A 20243-nucleotide genomic window follows, 5' to 3' on the forward strand; every position below is an offset into this window, starting at 1 on the left:
CTTTTGCGATGGGGCCTAAAAGGGACAAGATGGCGTGGCTACTGTTTTCATGGTTGTCGCTCTACTTTCAACAGTGGCTGTGGTGAACATAAATGAACGCCGCTTATGTTTACCGATTTTAGTCATTTTCCACAGTCCCCAGTTTTTATCATGAGTTAGTTCATTTCTGTTTATGTCTGAGGTAAGGACGTACAAGCTGACATCTAGTTATACTAATAAGGGAAGCATGTGGCTGGGCTGTCTATGGAGGTCTTTGGTAGCCCATATGCATTACGGGCAGATGGAAATAATCCTGCTATCAATGTTAACAGAATCGTACATAACCACATGTAGTCGATGCGATAGGCGAGGAGGCAGTGCATACAAAATTACATTAGCTGTGTCATATGTTAGACCTTGGAGACGGGGATATTATTTAGACGATGTAGGAAATTCGTTCGAATACAAACATGATGTCATACAAAAATGTTCTGGCCAAATAAGGGCTATTAAGTATATTTCTTGAGGTCTGGACTTCATGGGGGTCAAAACTAGACGGTATGCTCATGTGCATAACTAGTGTTCTACAATCATTATGATACAGAGTTAACGCTTTCTTAGTTATCCATGTACAGTTGAAAGTGACCGATGTAAGGTTTCAAAAGCTCAATTGGGTGATAATCAATACAAGTGGTTGGGAGAGGAATTCAACTTAATACAAGGGACAGTCAAGGGGTGGCAATGTTCAAAAAGGGTTCGTCTGTCCAGTGTCTTTTTACAGCGAGCCATCACTGGTAGGCTCTCATTGTTTTTCTTCTTTCGTTGGCACTGTTGAGCACCAGCGGTGGAGCTATGCGTCCAGCTCTACTTCAGATCTCGCATTGCAGGGTGTGGCCATTCTTTGCTCTTGGACCACAGTCTTGTGTTTGTCCTGTTCCTTAACTAACCTATCATAGGTACCTTAGGCGGGGTACCCGCATTTCGTTCTTCCTTCATGACAAACCCTATTCTATCTTTTGTGCTGTCTTTCGTCTCAGAGTCAAGTTCAAAAATTCCATATGAAAAAAGGGCGGTGATGGGGGCGTGCTTTGGGAGGCCGAGGGAAGAGAGGGTGGAGTGGGATCAGATCTGAAACGGACCAAGGAGGGCAGAAATTTCAAGCAAGTGGGCCAATCAATCGGGCACAATGGGCTGGGACCTTCGGCACGAGCTCATCAATGTGCAGGGGCTTCTGGGCGGCCCTTCTTTCCTTCACTTTCCATGCTGAGAACGGTGCCTTGTCCCGCAATTCTTTGCTCTGTGGCTCCACCTTGGTCGAGGTCATAGATATTCCCCGATCTGCAGCCAGGCTGTGCGTCACATCCGGCCCCTCTCCTCCGACGACTGCACGTTATCCTTAAATGAGTACAAAAAACTGTTTTTTTTTAGAGAATTGGCAGGGGAAGACGTTTACACACTTTAATTTCTCTCCCAACCCCAAGTAGTTGGGGAAACGTTCATTGGTCGCGATAGGGTGGATGCTTAGTAATCCTTACATCGGTGGATGTTGTTAACTCATGCATCATTGCTGTAGTGCAGGTCGGCAAGCATTTTTTTTATTTTCAAACAACATGTCTGTCTGGCGTTTTTCTCTTGTTATATTTGCGAACGTGGCAAGAAGTCTGATATCTAAAAATTACATAGTTTATCGAATTCAAACCGTCTCCTTCAGTAGAGACTCGCGTTTGTCTTAAAACAAATCCCGTTGAGCTATATGTTTCTTCAAGGTCTGTTAATTTATAAAAATGTGAAATGCTGTTATCATGGGACTATAGCTACAGTCTTTAAGATTTTCTGGGACGGCTGGTACAGAACTGGGACCATTCTGGAGGAACGGGGACGTATCGGACATTCTATTTTTGTACAATGGGCGGTGGTAATCCGAACGATGAGGGTGGTGTTACCAAAGTACTTAAGACAAAAGCCACTGACATATAGTTCCCTTTTTAAGGGTCAGATTAGGGGACATCAGTCGTCTCACCTGTCCTTTCTTTCTCAGCCAATTAAGTTTCATCATTTTACAGAAAGGAGAGGCAGTAATATGGCAAAATGCAATCGTTTTGTTTCTGTCAATTTGTTCAAACACTGTCGTGTCTAAAAGCCAATTATTCCCGTACCGGCGAGGTACAGTGTCGTCATTTATTCAAAAGGGAGCGAGAGAGCCCTCAGAGGGAGAGAGCGTCGTGCGTACCAAATAGGCTATTAGTACACGTACAACATAAAAAGAGGGAGAGAGAGAGAGAGAGAGACGTGTACAATAATAGGCTATTCAGTGCACACACATATAGATCAGTACGGGTCAGTTTCACGTATAAAACACAAGCTGAGGGAAAACATAAATTCATAGTTTACGTATACACAAATACCAGATAGGGTGCGACAGTACATACATCAAGTACGAAAACTTAAGATAAAACAGAGGGCTATTTTGGGCGAAAGAGCCTTTTCATGCGTGTTGCATATTTTCAGTACTCCATTTAATTCATTTGGGGGTCGAGCTCTTCGTTCTCCTTCCTTCCTAATAGCAGACAATTTCTGTTGGTAACCTCGCTTCAATAAATACTTACTCCTTTTAATTGGTCGGACACTGGTCCAGTCATGCTTATACTCACGGTGGGGTCTTCCAACATCTAACAAATGCTGATCCAAGTTGAGGTAAAGGAGGGGTGTCTGTTGGATGTGCGATGGTGCAATTCTGACTTTTCTATGAGGATGGAAGAAGAGGGGGTGAATCTAAAACATGACAATATCCCTAATTTCTGGCCTGAGGGGGGATTTTGGATGAACCCCAACCCGGGGTATCCTTAACTTTTCTCATCTAGTCTGCACATTAAGTTGACTCACTGGTGCGCGTCATTTAGGGCGTTCATTTGGGATATCGGTTGGGGTCCGAGGTACTACAATAACCCTTCAAGTTTCTGGCGTAGGCCACTCTCCCATTCACTAGCTCCAGAGAGGGAGAGAGTCGTTCCTAGGTAGGGTAAGTGCTATATTCTTTTTCGTCCTTCACATGCAGGTATCATGTTCGGGCTTGTTTTTCTTATTCCATTAACCGCTCGATCTATACCTCAGTCATACAAAAAAAAGCATTTGTCCGTCAACCCAGACGTGTGCCACACATGAGCATTCATACAACACAAATCGGGGCCCACGCGCGCATTCATACCATACAATTCTTCTTCTTTCTGCGTGTAACACGGTGCATTCTGGGTCTTCTCCATACTCCAGCTGAAATTCCGATATTAACCTGCAGAGAAAGAGAAGGGGGGGGGGGTGACAGCGTACAAAGCACATCAGCGCGCAAAAATACGAAAATGTTTTTACCTACCACGTGCCTAACTTATCTTCTTTGGGAAGCAGTACCTTGCATCTCGGCATTGCAGCCCAGAGGAACTGGTCTATTGTCCCATTCATAGATATATCTAAATATCCGAATCTTTTACCTATTGCTTATGCTGCAGGAATGCAAAAATACGACAGATCTTGACTATTCTTTTCGCATTGTTCGTATGTACCATGCCTTTCTAATTTTTCATAACCAAAATTGCTTCATTTTACTTGTCCTTTATTTATTTTGAAAATAGTAGCCTTTATCCGAGAACCTACCAATCTAAGTGACTGATATGAGGCTAGTTCTACATATTTTATTTTTTTTCTTTTAAAACCTTGATTGAAAAAGATGTCAGCATAAAAATACGGGCCTCCAACCATACAGGCCGGCCACGGGGCAGACGGGAAATGTATGAGGTAAGGAGAGATTACACTTGTAGTATAGGAGTACGTAATGAGCGAGCCATTGTAATGGGAAAAACTTAAACGAGACAAATGGTTGCAGGATCAATGAAGGTTGATTTTATAATTGAAAGTAAAACAAGATCAGTTACAATAAAATCGTTTATACGCATACCATGGGCGAGCATCATGAGTAGCATTACTTCGAAAATACAATAATCAATAGTGAATAAGAACCAATATCAGTAGGGTCGTCCGCATGCCCAGTCAGTACCCTTCCCCGCCCGCCACGTGCTCAAGGACAGTATACATATCCCATAATATCAAGGCTATGTAACTAAAACGTCATAAGGAGTTGCAAGTCTCGCCTATACTGGCGCCATTTTGGGGCGTGGCCGGGTGGGTCCAGAGTATAGTCCAAATGCCTCCGACAACTAGCGGCCGGACCAGAATCCCTTTCGGTAGTTCAAAAAGTTCGTTTAGTGCCAACAGAGAGGACAAGCGGCGTGGACTGCGGCTTAAAGGCGAGGAAGGCAAAATCTTCCCTACCGGGTCACGCTGAGGTCCCACCGGAGCTGATCGAGTTGGCAGTCTACAGTGTCTCTTAGTAATTCGGACAAAGGCCGGTGTCAGCATGAGAGCACCACCATCTTGTGACAACGTTGTGGCCACTCCGGAGAGAGGGACAGCAGGTGTATCCCTCCACAGATACGTTGAATCAGTCTTTCCTTCGATACCAGATGCGAATAAGGTGGCGGTCTCCCGGGGCAGTGGCATATCCATGGGGGATAGCCGAGCAACAGTGGCGGTGGCCCCCACCGGAAGCCTGCGGGAGTCGAGGGCCAGTGACTTTCGTAGAGTTTTTAAAACTGAGAGGACGTCTTCAAGAGTGGGGCTCATGCCCGAGCAGGCAAGCATCCGAGTTCCAAGGTAGCCCAGAGCCATTCTAATGGACCAGGCCCAAATCCGGGGTGTCGGCCGCCATTTTGAGCGTTTCGCAGCAGCAGCTGCTCTTCACCCCGTCCACCGGAGCGGGTCACCCGGTCATCCAACCGAGTGGAACGCCAATGGCAGTCCTGGTGCAGCTGTCCAACAGGTGAGACGTTAAGGGTCGCCCCACTGCAGCTGGCCGGCGAGTGAAACGCTAAAGGTCGCCCCACTGCAGCTGGTCGGCGAGTGAAACGCTAAGGGTCGCCCTGCTGCAGCTGAGGAACCTCCACCTGGGGAGGTGGGGGAGGCTCGTTCGCGCCGCCTCTCCCTCCCAGTGCACCCCACGCCGTCTCCTGACGCAGGTATATGTGATGGTCAGACCAGGCAATAAGAGGGGGGGGGTCATCAGCAAGGCATTCACCCCCCCCACCCGTGGCTCGCTGGATGCCACCTCAGGGTGGACGAATGGGAAGGCCAGTACAACAACATCGTGGCCGTGGTGCTTCCGGCAAATCCACCCAACGACCTCTTCGGCCGATGGCTGCCAGCAAGGCCTTGGCGCGTTGGGTAGCCTCCGGCCTATTCGCTCAACGGGCCGCTACCGATGCTACCTCGCCGGCTGATGGCTTTTGTAGACTTTTTATAGCCCAAAGCCTACTAAAAAGTAGCTCAAAGTAGCCCAACATTGAAGGCGGGACAGGAACAGCGTTAAGCAGACGGCGAATGCATTTGGGCTTGTTGTTGCAGCCGCTGCCATGTAAATAGTTGTTTAATAAAAAGTTTTAAATAGTCGTTTAATAAAAAGTTTTAAATAGTTATTTTGCTGGGGTGTTGTATATATTGATAATATTTGCATATTGTTTGTCGTTATTTGGGCGGGGTGGGCGGTGGAGCCGAGCTGTCTTGCAGCCATCATGGCGTCGAGCTCGATTCTTCTCACTAGTTTCATATTTCTCATGAGGGGTTGTTCCTAATGTTTCTATTTTAGCGAGGTCAGAAAAGAGATCCCATCAGTGGCCTACTGATTTTGCTCGATTCCTTTTGTTTTTCCTAACGATTTTTATGTTTTTGTTTGCTAGCACGATACAGCGGCTAACCCGCAATTTTTTTATATATATTTATGTCCTTTTTATTAGGGGCCTCTTCCGGTGGAGCCGGATGATCTACCTCTAATAAACGGTCCGGGCTGAACCAACTACCAACAAACGGGGCAAAGATAGGCATGACGGGTTACAAAGGGGACAAAAGTCTGCTTATTTGTGAATAGAGAATAACCCAAAGAGAACCAATTCCGAACGATCAATGTTCGGATAAACAATCAATCAAATGAGGGATAAAAATAGGCACGACGGATTACAACGGGGGCAAAAGCCTGCGTTACCTATCCTTCACTATTCACAAGGACTAAACAGAGTATTGCGACTCTGTGCTTTTTTGTAAATAAAGAATGATCCAAAGAGAACCAATTCCAAAACAGTAAATGCTTGGATAACAATCAATCAAATGGAGAGGGAAGTAGGCACGACGGATTACAAAGGGGGCAAAAGGCCTGCGTTACCTACCCTTCACTATCTGCAAAGACTAAACAGAGTATGGCGACTCTGTGCTTGTTTGCAAATAGAGAATCTCTCAGAAACAATCAAATGAGTAATACTAGTATTTTCAAACAATCAATCAATTCGCAATTCGTCGTGTTTACGCGACCTTACCCGGACCGCATGGACAGTTTCTTGTCTTCCGCTTCCAGCGCCTGATCGTCCTCTATTCTCCGTAATTGCTGTGGCACTCCTGATGGTTCCCAGTCAGGACCGTAGATCACTCGAGAGAGGTCTGCTCGGAACCGGTGAAGTTCGGATGATCGGCTGCCAGAACGCTGCTGGGAACAGGAAAGTGGGCGATCGGTCGGATCTGGAGGTGTGAGAGTATTGATTAACCACCGCTCCTTTGATGTGAGGCGAGGTCCAACTGTAGGGGGCAATAAACTGCATCTGTCGGGCTAGGTGATGGCCTGGGATCGGGCTGGACAATCGGGCAGGGAGGAAGAGGTTATCAAAAAGGGGCCTGTTCTTTGAATGAGATGAAAGAGCGAGGGGGGTTCAGCACGGGATGTGGCTCGGAGACAGGGTCGCGCTAGAGGTGCGCTTATGGTCCAAGCAGGAGAAACCGGGGGCTGTCGGGGCGCGGGGGAATGCTTGCGAGGCCGGGGTGTGAGGGGGAGAGGCGCGCAGGCTATTGGCAGTGGGCAGAGAGGTCGTGACACAAAAATGGCTGCCACCTACTTTCGCGATGGGGCCTAAAAGGGACAAGATGGCGTGGCTACTGTTTTCATGGTTGTCGCTCTACTTTCAACAGTGGCTGTGGTGAACATAAATGAACGTCGCTTATGTATACCGATTTTAGTCATTTTCCACAGCGGGTAGTCCATGCCCCATGTAGTGGTGTTTGCGGGAAATCCATGCCCCATGTAGTGGTGTTTGCGGGTAGTCCATGCCCCATTTTTGTTCCCAGGTTCATTATCCTGTGGTGTACCCTACTCAGGGGAGATTGTGTGTTTGCGGGTAGTCCATGCCCCATGTAGTGCTGTTTGTGGGTAGTCCATGCCCCATTTTTGTTCCCAGGTTTATTATCCTGTGGTGTACCCTATTTAGGAGATGTTGTGTTTTTTTAATCTCAGAGTTTCTACTCTGCGCTGTCCCCTGCTTTTGGTGGAGACTGTTTGTACACTATGTTCTGGTCTAAGTCTACCTTCTTGTAACTCGTGGCCAGGGTTTCATGTTGGTAAGACTGTGCTGTGAATTTATCATATTTTTAGTGTCAGCACGTCTTTATCAGGGGAAGCTCTAGTTCTTTGCAAAGATTGTTTTTCTCTGGTGAATTTTTGTGAAAGGGGTTTGCTCTCTTAGGGTTGTCTTGAGTGAATTTTACCCCTATGTGTCTCTCTCTAGCGTCTCCATCTACACTCACTTTTGTTCTAGGGTGTTTACCCTGTGGTGTACCCATGTGTGGGGAGGTTATGAGTGTGACCACTTAGCTTAGCTGCTTTGGTTCGTTAAGGGAGGGGGATGAGGCATATAGAATTAAATTTAATTTTCTTTGTTCACATTTCTGCTAATGATACCTCCTGCTAATGTTATCTCTGAACATCTCATTTGGTTCATTCTTGTACTTTTCTGCTGATGTTGCATTTGAGGTATTTTGCCTATTGTGGTCTATGTTCTGTTCCTATTCCATAAGGGAAGAGGATGTGTAGTAAATGTCCTCTCCACTATTCTTCACTAGATAGACTGTACTATGTCATCTGTGACATCATAGAATACCTGGGTGTCTCTCCGGCTCACAGTGTCTCTCTCTACCTGACTGTGGCAGTTGGTTAACTCAGGCTGAGAGGCTAACAGCTGGCTCCTGGTGGGGTTTTACTTCTATACTTATTATCTTGGAAGGAACTTACAATAAAGGATCTTGAAATATACAATGAACTGCACATCTTCCTTTACTACAGTTCCCTTCATGAGACAGGCCTTCATTGACCACCCTCTTACCTTTCACACCTAAATGGGAGTAGCATCCACCACCTGAGTGCAGGGTTGGTAAGGTGAAGGGGGGCATCACCAGAGGAAATTATGCCATGGCAGGAGCAGCTACACCACATCCTTTGCTAGCTCCATCATGTGTGGGTCGGCAGAAGGAGACAGGATCCAGCCACCTTGTCGCAAGTGATGAATTCTGGTCATGTGATCGTTAACCCTGGAAGTGAATGGATGTGGACTAGGTATAAGATCCGCCCTCAAGGAGTCCTGAGGGTTGAACTGTGATGTGTGTCCACATGAACACCCAACATGTGAGAAGCAAAAGGTCTGCTACCACAAAGTTTATAATATGTTTTAATTATTTTACCACACATTTACTTACATTTTGTATGCATACATGCTTTAGCGGTTCTGCTATGTCTTTATTCATGTTTTTCTTTTTTACACACTTCTTTCATACAAACATAAAACCAGTAATTCTGATGAGAGAGGTAAATGAAACAGCTGTGCTTTGAATGGTATTGTGTTATTACTTTAAGTCATCTACTTCATGGATGTTCTTTCTCTTATATAATTAAGAGTTTTGGAGTGTATGGATTCCACCTTTGTCAGTTGATCTTTGTGTGGCAGGAGTGAAGCCACATACCCGGCAGGCTCACTACAATTTGGCGATGAGGACAGGAATGCTATATTAGTCTCCTTTGCGAACCCTTGCCCCAGACGTAACTTTGCTACCGTATACACACCCTCAACCAGAGGAGTCCATAGATGATTTTGTTTCAAGATTACGTAAATTATCTATAAAGTGCCAGTCTGGTCAAATTGCTGATGAACTAATAAGGGACTAACTGCTAGTACAATGTAGAAGTAAAAGAAATACAAGAAATCTTGTGGGCAACAAAAATCCATCTTTGTGAAATTGGCAAAAGAGTCAAGGCTGAAGGAGGGTGGGTTTATACATACACAAGGAAGAATGGGAACATGAATGTGTTGGAGTGTTAATTAAGTATGGGAAAAATTTTAAAAAAAATCTGATGAAAATTGTTGCTCAAAAACAAAGTAAAAGAAACTGCTATAGGTGTGTGAGCAACTTCTACTTAGGAAATTCCAAATCCTGTTTGGCCACTAGTATAGAGTGTCTGAAGTATGGACATCGGGGACATTATGCCAAGGTGTGCAAGAAGAACGTTTATGCAAGCATATTAGTGACAGATATGGGTGAATTGTTGGTTGACAATTGTGGAGATCACATCTTAAGTGTGGAATACAATGGAGTTTGTGTGTGCAGAAGAACTCATCCAGTGCCATCATTTTTGGCCATGGTGTACTCAAGGACCATGTTTACAATCATTCTCAAAACATTATTTTTGAGAGATGGTCAGATGTTGCACTGTCTCCCAAAGATATCAATTCCATGGAGTATCAGTAAGAGACCATAGACATTTTAGTTTATTTTTCTGTTCCATCAAATTTAATTCACAGGTGATAATGGGTAAGGTTTATGTGGCTGAGAGTGGACTACCGATTCTGGGGTGGGTACACCAATTCTATCTACATATTATCATAAACCCAAGGGCTTCCAACCAAGTGATATGGTTGGTGATATTAATTTGAGACTATACGAGAAAAAGCCAAGGATCTGTTTAGGGAATAATCGGGCCAGTTTAAGGGTTATGTCCATGACATCAAACTCAGGAAAGGGGCCACACCGATAAAGCATATAGTAAGGAGAGTTCATGGTGTAATTAGGAGTGAGGTTAAAAAATTGTAAATAGGAGCAGCTGCGGACCGTGCAGGTAAGAGCTGCTGGGCCGGGTGGGAGGGGGGATTTCGACAGAAGATGATGAGGGAAAATTAAATAATGTATCTGTCGAACCCCTCCAACCCTGCACCACTGCTCCACCGCTCTTACCTGCACACACCGCAGCTGATTAGGAGTGAGGTTAAAAAATTGATAGGCAACATGCTTTATAAGGGGTAGTCGAGCTTGTGGAAGCTATTGGGTATCTCGTGTGGCCATCACAGAAAGCTCAGAAGTGTGATTCATGATGTAGTAACTTCCCTTTGCTTAATATAAATGAAATGATTTTGTTATTTAGTGGAGGGAAATTTTTCACTAAATTGGACTTCAAAAGTGCATACCGCCTGATTCACTTACATGAGAATTCAAAGAATCTTACAGTATTTATAACAATGGAGGGTACATTTCAATTCACCAGTATGACTGTGGCCTGTCTTCAGTGGTCAGTGTTTTTCAGTGTATGATGTCAATGAGACAATGACCACTTACATTCGTTCATGGGTCTCGTGGAATACTATTCGAAGTTTGTCAACAAATTTGCTGTGAAGATGGAGTGTTTGTGAGGTCGTTTGTGGAAAGGATGTAATTTTCAGTGTGGAAGCGAACAACAGGACATATTTGATGGCATCAAGAATGAGATTTGTAGTTCTGGTATTTTGGTGCCATTCAATACCTCATTAACAAGGGGCCCGATTCACAGAACTAACTTAAGACAAAATCCTAAACTTACTACCATTTTCGTATTCACAGAAGGCACTTACTCATTTTGGTATTCACAGAAGACACTTACTCATTTCGGTATTCACAGAAGTTAGGACTCCTAACTTTAGGACTCCTAAATGCCTTCTGTGAATACCGAAAGTCTTACAATTTGGATTTTTCTCAATTTAATAGAAGTAAAGTTAGGAGTCCTAACTTTACTACTACTAAATTGGTAAAAATCCTAATTTTAAGACTTTCGGTATTCACAGAAGGCATTTAGGAGTCCTAAAGTTAGGAGTCCTAACTTTACTACTACTAAATTGAGAAAAATCCTAATTTTAAGACTTTCGGTATTCACAGAAGGCATTTAGGAGTCCTAAAGTTAGGAGTCCTAACTTTACTATTACTAAATTGAGAAAAATCCTAATTTTAAGACTTTCGGTATTCACAGAAGGCATTTAGGAGTCCTAAAGTTAGGAGTCCTAACTTTACTACTATTAAATTGAGAAAAATCCTAATTTTAAGACTTACGGTATTCACAGAATGCATTTAGGAGTCCTAAAGTTAGGAGTCCTAACTTTACTACTACTAAATTGAGAAAAATCCTAATTTTAAGACTTTCGGTATTCACAGAAGGCATTTAGGAGTCCTAAAGTTAGGAGTGCTAACTTTACTATTACTAAATTGAGAAAAATCCTAATTTTAAGACTTTCGGTATTCACAGAAGGCATTTAGGAGTCCTAAAGTTAGGAGTCCTAACTTTACTACTATTAAATTGAGAAAAATCCTAATTTTAAGACTTACGGTATTCACAGAATGCATTTAGGAGTCCTAAAGTTAGGAGTCCTAACTTTACTACTACTAAATTGAGAAAAATCCTAATGTTAAGACTTTCGGTATTCACAGAAGGCATTTAGGAGTCCTAAAGTTAAGAGTCCTAACTTTACTACTACTAAATTGAGAAAAATCCTAATTTTAAGACTTTCGGTATTCACGGAAGGCATTTAGGAGTCCTAAAGTTAGGAGTCCTAACTTTACTATTACTAAATTGAGAAAAATCCTAATTTTAAGACTTTCGGTATTCACAGAAGGCATTTAGGAGTCCTAAAGTTAGGAGTCCTAACTTCTGTGAATACCGAAATGAGTAAGTGTCTTCTGTGAATACCAAAATGAGTAAGTGCCTTCTGTGAATACGTAAATGGTAGTAAGTTTAGGATTTTGTCTTAAGTTAGTTCTGTGAATCGGGCCCAAGGAGCTTAACAGTGGGTGCAAATAACACTATGATTGGAGCTATTATGTCCCAAGTTCATAATATGGTAGAAAAAGCTGTGGCTTTTGCTTCCAGTTCCTCGACCGAAACAGAGCAATATTATTATGTTATAGAATGGGAGGCATTAGCTGCAGCATGGGCTGTGGAATAGTTTCGTACCTATGTGTGGGGCTTGGGGGTTTGTGCTCCGCACAGATCACAAACCTCTAATCAAGGTGTGGAAGCCAGGCGGAGCAGGGAAAGGGTCAGCAAGGCTAGCAATATTCACAGTGACACTGCAAGAATACAGGTACAGCCGGGCGTATATTCCTGGATGAAAGAATACTCAAGCAGACCGTTTATCACCCCTGTCACTAGATTGGAGAGTCGTGGACAAGGATGCTGCAATGACCAAAGAACTTGACGGAGCTGTTGCATGGTTAACTGGTTTTGAGAATTTTAGCAGTGGGGCATTTACCAAGGAAGACTGGAGAAAAGAAATGGAAAATGATGAGGTGTTGAAAGTGGTTAAAGATTTGGGGGCAGATTTATGAGGCCCTTGCGCCTCTTTGCGCCGCAATTGCATCACGTAGTGTGACGCAACGGTGGCGCAAACAATGCACCCTATTTACAACGTGACGCATCTAGGAGATGCGTCACGTTGGAAACCCCTGCGCCATAAGGAGGCGTTCCTGCGCAGGGTGGGGGGTGTTCCTGCGCAGGAACGCCTCCTAAAAGTGGCTGAGTGAAATCTATGAGATTTCACTCAGTCACTTTCTACGTCAATTCCTTACGCCTGCTTGAAGCAGGTGTAAGGGTGACGCACCATGCATTGAAGAGGTGGCCCCTGTGCATTGCATGAGTCATGTCGCACTTGCGACATGACTCCTGCAATGCGCCGCTCGTACGCGAGAGATGCGTCACGCATCTTTACTGCCTTGCACCATGGTGCGCCGCATTGTAAATGCGGCGCACATTGGGTGGCGGAGCAGTGGCGCACTGTGGCGCACATTAACTGGCGCATCCCCGGGGATGCGCCAGTTAACATAAATCTGCCCCTTGATTGTTAAATGGAGTAGAAGAGAGAGTACTATTGCAAGTGATGTAAGGCCTTACTTAAAATTTCTCAAGGGGTTACAGTTAGGTGATCAGGAGGTTATCATGAGGAGTGTTTTGATGCAAGGATTGAGGCAACATATAGTGTTTTTGGCACATGAAGGGAACTTGGAACAAATCCTCACTAAGAAAAGATTGTGCAAAGTATTTTGGTGGCTCAGCATGGATGATGGTCATGAGATGGGTTTTGAGATGCTAGGACTGTAATGAGAGTGAAAAAGATTTAAAATCCGGGTACAGTCTGAAGATGGTCAGATTGAAAATCCAGGAAAACTGTGCTGGAATGTGTGCATGGACTTTGTTGGACCCATGAACAGAGTTCTAAATGGCTTGTGAAATTCATGATGGAGGTGACAACGAGTAATAACATTTTGTTGTTGGAAAAGTATTTCAGGACAAAAAGATTTTCCAAACTTCTTGTTATGGATAATGGCACCCTGCTTACTTCTTATAAAATGCAAGAATTTTTTACCAAATGTGGCATCAAACAGAAATACACTGTTCTTTACAGTTCACAAGGAAACAGTCTTGTGGACAGGGCCAACAGGTTGGTTAAAGGGAAGATTTTGATGGGACTCCAAATTGGCAAAGATGTGTAGAGAACGGTTGAGGAGTTTGTGTGGACCCATCAAACTACTGAGAATGGTACAACAAAAATGTCAACATTTGAGTGCATGAGGGGAAGGAAGCCGGACATCAAATTGCTTCCTGCTTAGCTGTTGATGGTGTTTTTGCAGGGTGCTATGGTTAGGATCAATGAGGAAGAGATGGGCATCAGAAAAAACAGTGGAAGTGGGGGATTGGGTCAAAAAACAAGAGAGACCGCTTGGAGGCGGGGTTCTCAAAATGTATGGGACCTTTTAAAGTCAAGGTGGTTAATGATTGGCACATTGTTCTTGAGAATGGGGATATGTAGAAAAAGAGGAGGGTGGCAATGCCCCAGGAAGGTGGTGAGAAGTTATGCCCACTTTTCATTCTACCAAGGGCGCCGTTGGGTACATGATGATGGATGATAGTGACTTGATTGGTAACTGGAGGAAGATGAGAGGTAGTGGTGTTGACACTGGCTTTAGAGAGGGAGGTGAGGTCTCGGTGCCCAGATGTCAAAGGAATCGTAGACCACCAGTGTATTTGAAAGAATATGTAGGTATCCTGCTCCATTTAGATGGATTTTATACTTTTATGGGGGGGTCTCAATATTAAAACAAACTTTAAAAAAACGGTTACAATGAGCTTACACCCTAGAAATGTGAAAACTATGACTTTCTTTTTGGGGGTGCGGAAGGAAATCCATAGTGCAAACTGTTTTAATCCTCTGGGGCTTTCCTTTGATCAAATCTAATCTGGCAGGTGGAAAATAAGTATGCTTGTCAGCTAATGGCTACTCCCCAAATATTGCGGTACATTTTTGTGCCTATCAGAGTTGGATTTAACACCTGTAGGTGACAAGATAAAGCTGGCACCACTACTCTTAGTGCTGAGGCTTTGGGGGAACCCTGATGCTCAACTCTCTAAGGAGGTATTGGAGGATTGTCTTACTCTGGACAGTACCCTCAAAATACCCTGGATTAGATTTATAAAAAAATATCTTCTAGAGTTGGACCTGCAAGAGTACACCGAAAACCCAGGAAGCATTGACTCCAGGGCTATCTCCAGGGTAAAGGCGGCATTTCAGTATAGGCAAGATAGAGCCCACCAGGCGGCTGTTGATAATCTGCTTGTAAGCCACACCTATAACCCAATCACTTTGACACAGGGGTGTGAGCCTTATTCCTCCTGGTTTCCAAATGGAAACCTCAGGTTTTAGTTGGCAATAGTACAATTTACCCTATTGCACTTGATAGTTGCCTTTCCTAGGAATATATTTTGGGGAGAACCACTGCCTAGATGTCCAGTCAATAACACTGCCATTCAAAGCGAATTACACTTTATTGTATTTTACACCCTGTATTTTCATGCTAGGTAGGATTTCTACGCCCTATCTTTCGCTTCTGAGATTGCAAAAGTTGGAGAATGGGAACATTTGTATGGTAGTGGAAAATTTTGGCCGCCTTTCACTGGAGTTTAGAAACAAATATGGCTCAATATAGCTACCCCATCTCGTTCATATATGTATGTTAGAATGCGACCTCATTTTTGAACTTTAACATTTTTTTTAGTTTTTAGTATGAGGCCCATCGGCCATTTTATCTATGTTTAATGCATCTTATTATTGGAGTGCACCTTATGTAGTGTCTTCTTTGAAAATAACTGTATTATCCCCAGTTATGTCCTGAATTTTGTAATGCTGCTCTATTTATTTATGTAATATTTTTACTATCTGTACTTTTATGGCCGCAATTGGCCAAATAAAGTTTGTGTGATGTGTAGAAATAATTTCTAATCACTGTTTTGAGTCGTCTTTATTTGCAACAATGTCATTTTGTGGGTAATGTTAGTAATGTAAGTTATCTTACAGTTTTATAAAGTTTGCTTTATTTCTCTTATTTTTTTGTTGGCTGTTTCTTTTTCCTTGTTCATCATATATTACAGTAAAGGAGGGACATGTGTTATGACTTTAATTCCTTCGTGGATGTTCTATCTCTTATGACATTAAGAGTGTTGGGGTGCATGGATTCCACCTTAGTCACTTGTTCTTTGTCTGGCAGGAGGGAAACCACGTCCCCGGCAGGCTGTGAATAAAATACAGGTTAATTGTGTAAACTCGGCTGTCTCCAGCGTCCTCACTACACAGGCCTAGAACTTGTTTAGTCACTTATAATACATTTATATTTTTCCAGTGTGATTGTCTGTGTCTTCCTCTGCGGCTTTAATTTTAATGGCAAAAACTTTGCTTCGAAGATTTCTTCTTAGCTCCATGGTACAATGGATGTTTATTACTGTGACAGTCAATGTTAACAAATTGAACAGGAACAGTTCTCATTACTGCCAGAAGATGGCAGCAGATTCAAAGATATAAAATATATGTATATTTCTATAAACAAGTTTTGGGTTTTTGAAGTGAAGTTAATACGATAAACTCCAATTCAGGAAAATTACATTTGTATTTTATGAAATGAACATATTAGAATGAGTTGCCTTCAGCTGCAGAAGATTGTGTTGATGGATTGCAACTATTCTGCTTATTTTTGTACCTTAACCCGTTTAACAATTGAGTAGTCCAACAGTGCAATATGCCAATTCCTTTAAATGGAATAAGACAGCAAGAACAATATTCATATGTTGATATACTCATTCTTGATAAGAAGGTTTGGCTCAGGGGCATATTACCAACAACTAGCGATAATTTTTGTCTCTAACTTGTTTAGAGACAAAAATTATCGCCGCACATCGGCGATTTTTATCGCAGATAAACCTTGCTATTAGCAAGGTTTATCGCAAATGCGATAAAAAACGGCCGCAATGCATGAATATCTCTGAAAAGTCAGCGATATTCATGCATTATCGAGCAAATGCTCTTAGCCATGTTATCCACCTCCCATTGGATAACATGGTGAAGAACTGCTCAGGGCAGGTGTTAGCTTTTGGAGATATTCGCGCTTAGCGCGAATATCTCCAAAAGTTGGTAATAGGAGATAGCGATGTTAGCGACTGTTTCCAGTCGCTAACATCTTGGCACGCCCACTTTGCATGTCATTAGTGATAAATATCACTGACATGCAAAGCGGGGCCCAAGATGGTCGCTATCTCCTATTAGCTGTCACTAACTGGTGTTAGCGACAGCTTGGTAATAGGGAGATAATTTTATCTCCGCTTTCTTGGCTTTTAAAGCCAAAAAAGCGGAGATAAACCCCCTTGATAATATGCCCCTGAGTTACTTGGTCAAGATAGCGATTTCTGTATCTACTAATGTCAAAATCACTAATAATACGAATGTTACATTTCTTCTGCATCCAACTCGAATACATGATATGTGGCAGTGGTGCCTGTTGTGCGTAAAACGGCTCAGGGCCACCGCTGTGACATCATTGCTGACACGCACGCATGCCCTGACTCCATGGGGTATATTTACAATAAAATGGCGCAGCGTAGCACTACAAGAAATCTGCTGTGCCGAGTTGCATTATTGAAAAATGCAGGGATCCCCCATATTAACAAGAATACAGTGCATCCCTGTGCTCACACCTGGGTCACCGCTAAAAAAGCTGCCTAGCACTAACGCAGGCATCCTTGCACCGTGGTGTCTGCTTAGAAGCATGATTGTTTATGTGCAGGAAGGGCACCGTCCCTGCACATAAACAATCCTTAATTGCAATTTGCCTCTTTTATGTGTGCTGTAGAATGCAGCACACATAGAAAGAGCAAAAATGAAGAGAAATAAAAGTACTTCTCCTCTTTGTGCCACACTAACGCCTCCTTTTGAATTGGCATTCGTTTTTGGTGATCCTCAGATTTGCACATCCTTGTAAATATGTGGCAGTGTCAAAAAGCAATGGGTGTTGTCTGGGTTCACCAGTCCAGAGCCATGCTGCTTGTCTCCTGTTTGACCTGAGAAAAACATGAGCTCATCAGATCTGTGCTTGGGTCTCTGAACTGGCTACCTGTAAAGGTATCTGCCTGATCCACAAAGTCTAAGGGCCTGATTTATGAGCTTTTGGCACACAGTGGTGCCACAAGGAATCTTGATGTGCGGCCCTACATCAAAACAAAAGGTCAGGAATGGGCCATATCACTGAGATACCGCACATTCCTGTCTTTTTCCCCTGCACTGCTGCACAATGGGCTGCCATTCACCAACGCAGGCACCCTTGCACCATGGTTCAAGGGTGCCTGCATTGCAAGGCCAATTGATTTTGTGAAGGGAAGGGACACCGTCCTGCACACTTGAGGCAATTTCCTCTTTCTATTTGTGCCGGAGAATGCAGCACACATAGAAAAAGGGAAAAGTGAAGAGAAATGAAAACATTTCTCCTACTTAACGCTACCGCAGAATTTGATTCATTCCCAGGTTTACGATTCCTAGTAAATCTGGGAATGCTTCAGATTCCATGGGTGTTGAGTTGGAACACCCACAGCAAAACCCATGGATCGCCCCTTTGACGCAACATTCTGCAACAAAGGGACACATATTTACAATGCTATGAAAAACCACACAAAGTGACTTAACGTGACATTGTAAATATGCTGCAGCACCTTGCGCCACCGAAATGTAAAAAAAGTGGCATTCCGGTGATGCAAAAGCACTGCAAGGGGTCTCATAAATGAGGCCCTCAGTTGTTTGTCCATTATCTTCCTACCAGATGCATAATGTCTTTCAGCCTTAATTTACTGTCTTCTCTCTGAATTGTTATACTACATTTGTATGAATTACCTTTCATGTATATGGCCCATCACTGTGGAGGCCTTTACCACTGTCTCCACGTATATATTATGACTTTCAGGAGTGTGCTAAACATCTGTTTCTTCAAAATAACTTGTTTAGTCCTAACTGTAAGAATGTGGGTTCTTTAATTGTAGAGGATGTGAGTCCCACAGAAGTCAGCAACCTTCTGTTTACTTGGAGACAAGTACCGCACTGTCGCATTTGGCTTTCTCAGATTAGCATGGCCGAGAAGTCAAAGACCTATTCAGAGGAGGTAATGTAGGCTTCTACTCCAGTTCAGAGACACACTGCAAACAACCTTTAATAAATTATTGTCCAGGCAATGCTTTTATTTATAAAAAAGGAAAACTACTTTACTACACACCCAATACTCAATACTACACATTAATGTACACATATCTACATAGTGGGAGGTGGGAATACCTTTTTAAATTGCATTTATTTAGCATGTAATACCCCTGACAAGGCATTGAAGTACTTTACAACGATAAGTATACTATCTAGGATCCCAAAGTTAGTGGTCAATCCAATGTCTATTGGCGTTAGTCTTGCATGCTACAGAAAAACTATTTCATACATTTACTTCAGCTACTTTGTGGAAAATAAATGACAGGTGTGATCATTAAAGAATGCTATGTTAGAAGCAAATGCTTGCTGAAATTATTAGATATTGCTAGGTTGCAGAGATATCATTTAGGGAAAAAAGAGAGACTGAGACAGAGAGGCATGAGATTCAGAATAGTGTATATACAGAAGATGCATGAAGAAGGTAGAAGGGAAGGAAAGGTGCATTCAAAACAAATAAGGGAGGGGAAAGGTAACATTTCTAATTCCCAGTCATTTTTCATGCAAGATTTCAAAGAATACAGAAGGGGGAGATTTTTTGTGATAGCATGCAATCTGTAGATATAAACTAGGCCTGTGCAGAATTCACAGAGTTTTGCTATTTAAAAAAAATGGTGAGATTCCGTAAACGGGCGGAGGAATGCTCGGCCACCTGTACGTATTGCTTTTTCAGGCCATTAGTGCATTCCATGCTTTTCTTCCTTGTGTTCCACTTCCTTTAGTTGTTCCTTTCTGAAATGCTCTTTTCTTTTGCCTTACTTCTTTTATTTGTGACCCAGTGCCATGTCAGAATATGCAGCAAGGGGTGGGCCAGTGTGGCTGCAATAAACTAGACACCTTGCTGTCAAGAGGTGCAGCCTGTCCCATTTTTTCAGAGGAGGAGGTGGATGCACTTGTTTTTTTGTGCACTGCCACCTCCATGCTGGAAGCAGGCAGCAGGCCCGGGAGAGGGATCACCCCGCTGTATCATCGGCGGCTGTGGGGGAGAGTGAGCTGATCTGTGTGCCGTAGCGCTGAGGTGCAGTGCATGACACTGCTCCTATTACACCGCTGAGTGGACCTCACAGGTTCGAACAGGACCTGCTTGACCTTCTGGGCATTGAGTTTGCGGGGCTCAGTGAGTAATAATATTTTGTTTTCTTAAAATGCTGTTATTTGTTTTTAATACAGCATGCTGCTCATACTTAGAGGTAAGTTAAGTTTATGTTACAAATAATATCTGATACAGCTTGGCTAGCCAGGTGTTCAGTGCTACCTACTCGTATGCACTCGCTGGGCCTCATTAATTAAGAAGTCATACAGACTCATCTGTCCTGTCACTCAGATTGCAGTAGTATATCTGGAAGTTAGCATTCACTGTGCCTTTTTTATGTAGCTCATACGATCCCAATCTCCCAATGATGTGTAGTATCTATGTTTGAAAAGTGAGACAGAGAAGTCGATCAAAGGGGGTTGAGAAGCAATGATCATTCGTTGCAATGAATTAGCAGTTCAAAATGT

At 43.2% G+C, this 20243-nt stretch overlaps 1 long non-coding RNA gene across 1 annotated transcript in view; it reads left to right on the plus strand.

The window, feature by feature from the left end:
- The window catches only part of LOC144819288 (uncharacterized), a 490913-nt gene that overhangs the window by 460134 nt on the left and 10536 nt on the right, over positions 1-20243 (plus strand). The gene's annotated exons all lie outside the window — the stretch shown is intronic.

Source organism: Lissotriton helveticus, chromosome 2_1 (genome assembly GCF_964261635.1).
Source record: "Lissotriton helveticus chromosome 2_1, aLisHel1.1, whole genome shotgun sequence".
Classification (NCBI taxonomy): domain Eukaryota; kingdom Metazoa; phylum Chordata; class Amphibia; order Caudata; family Salamandridae; genus Lissotriton; species Lissotriton helveticus.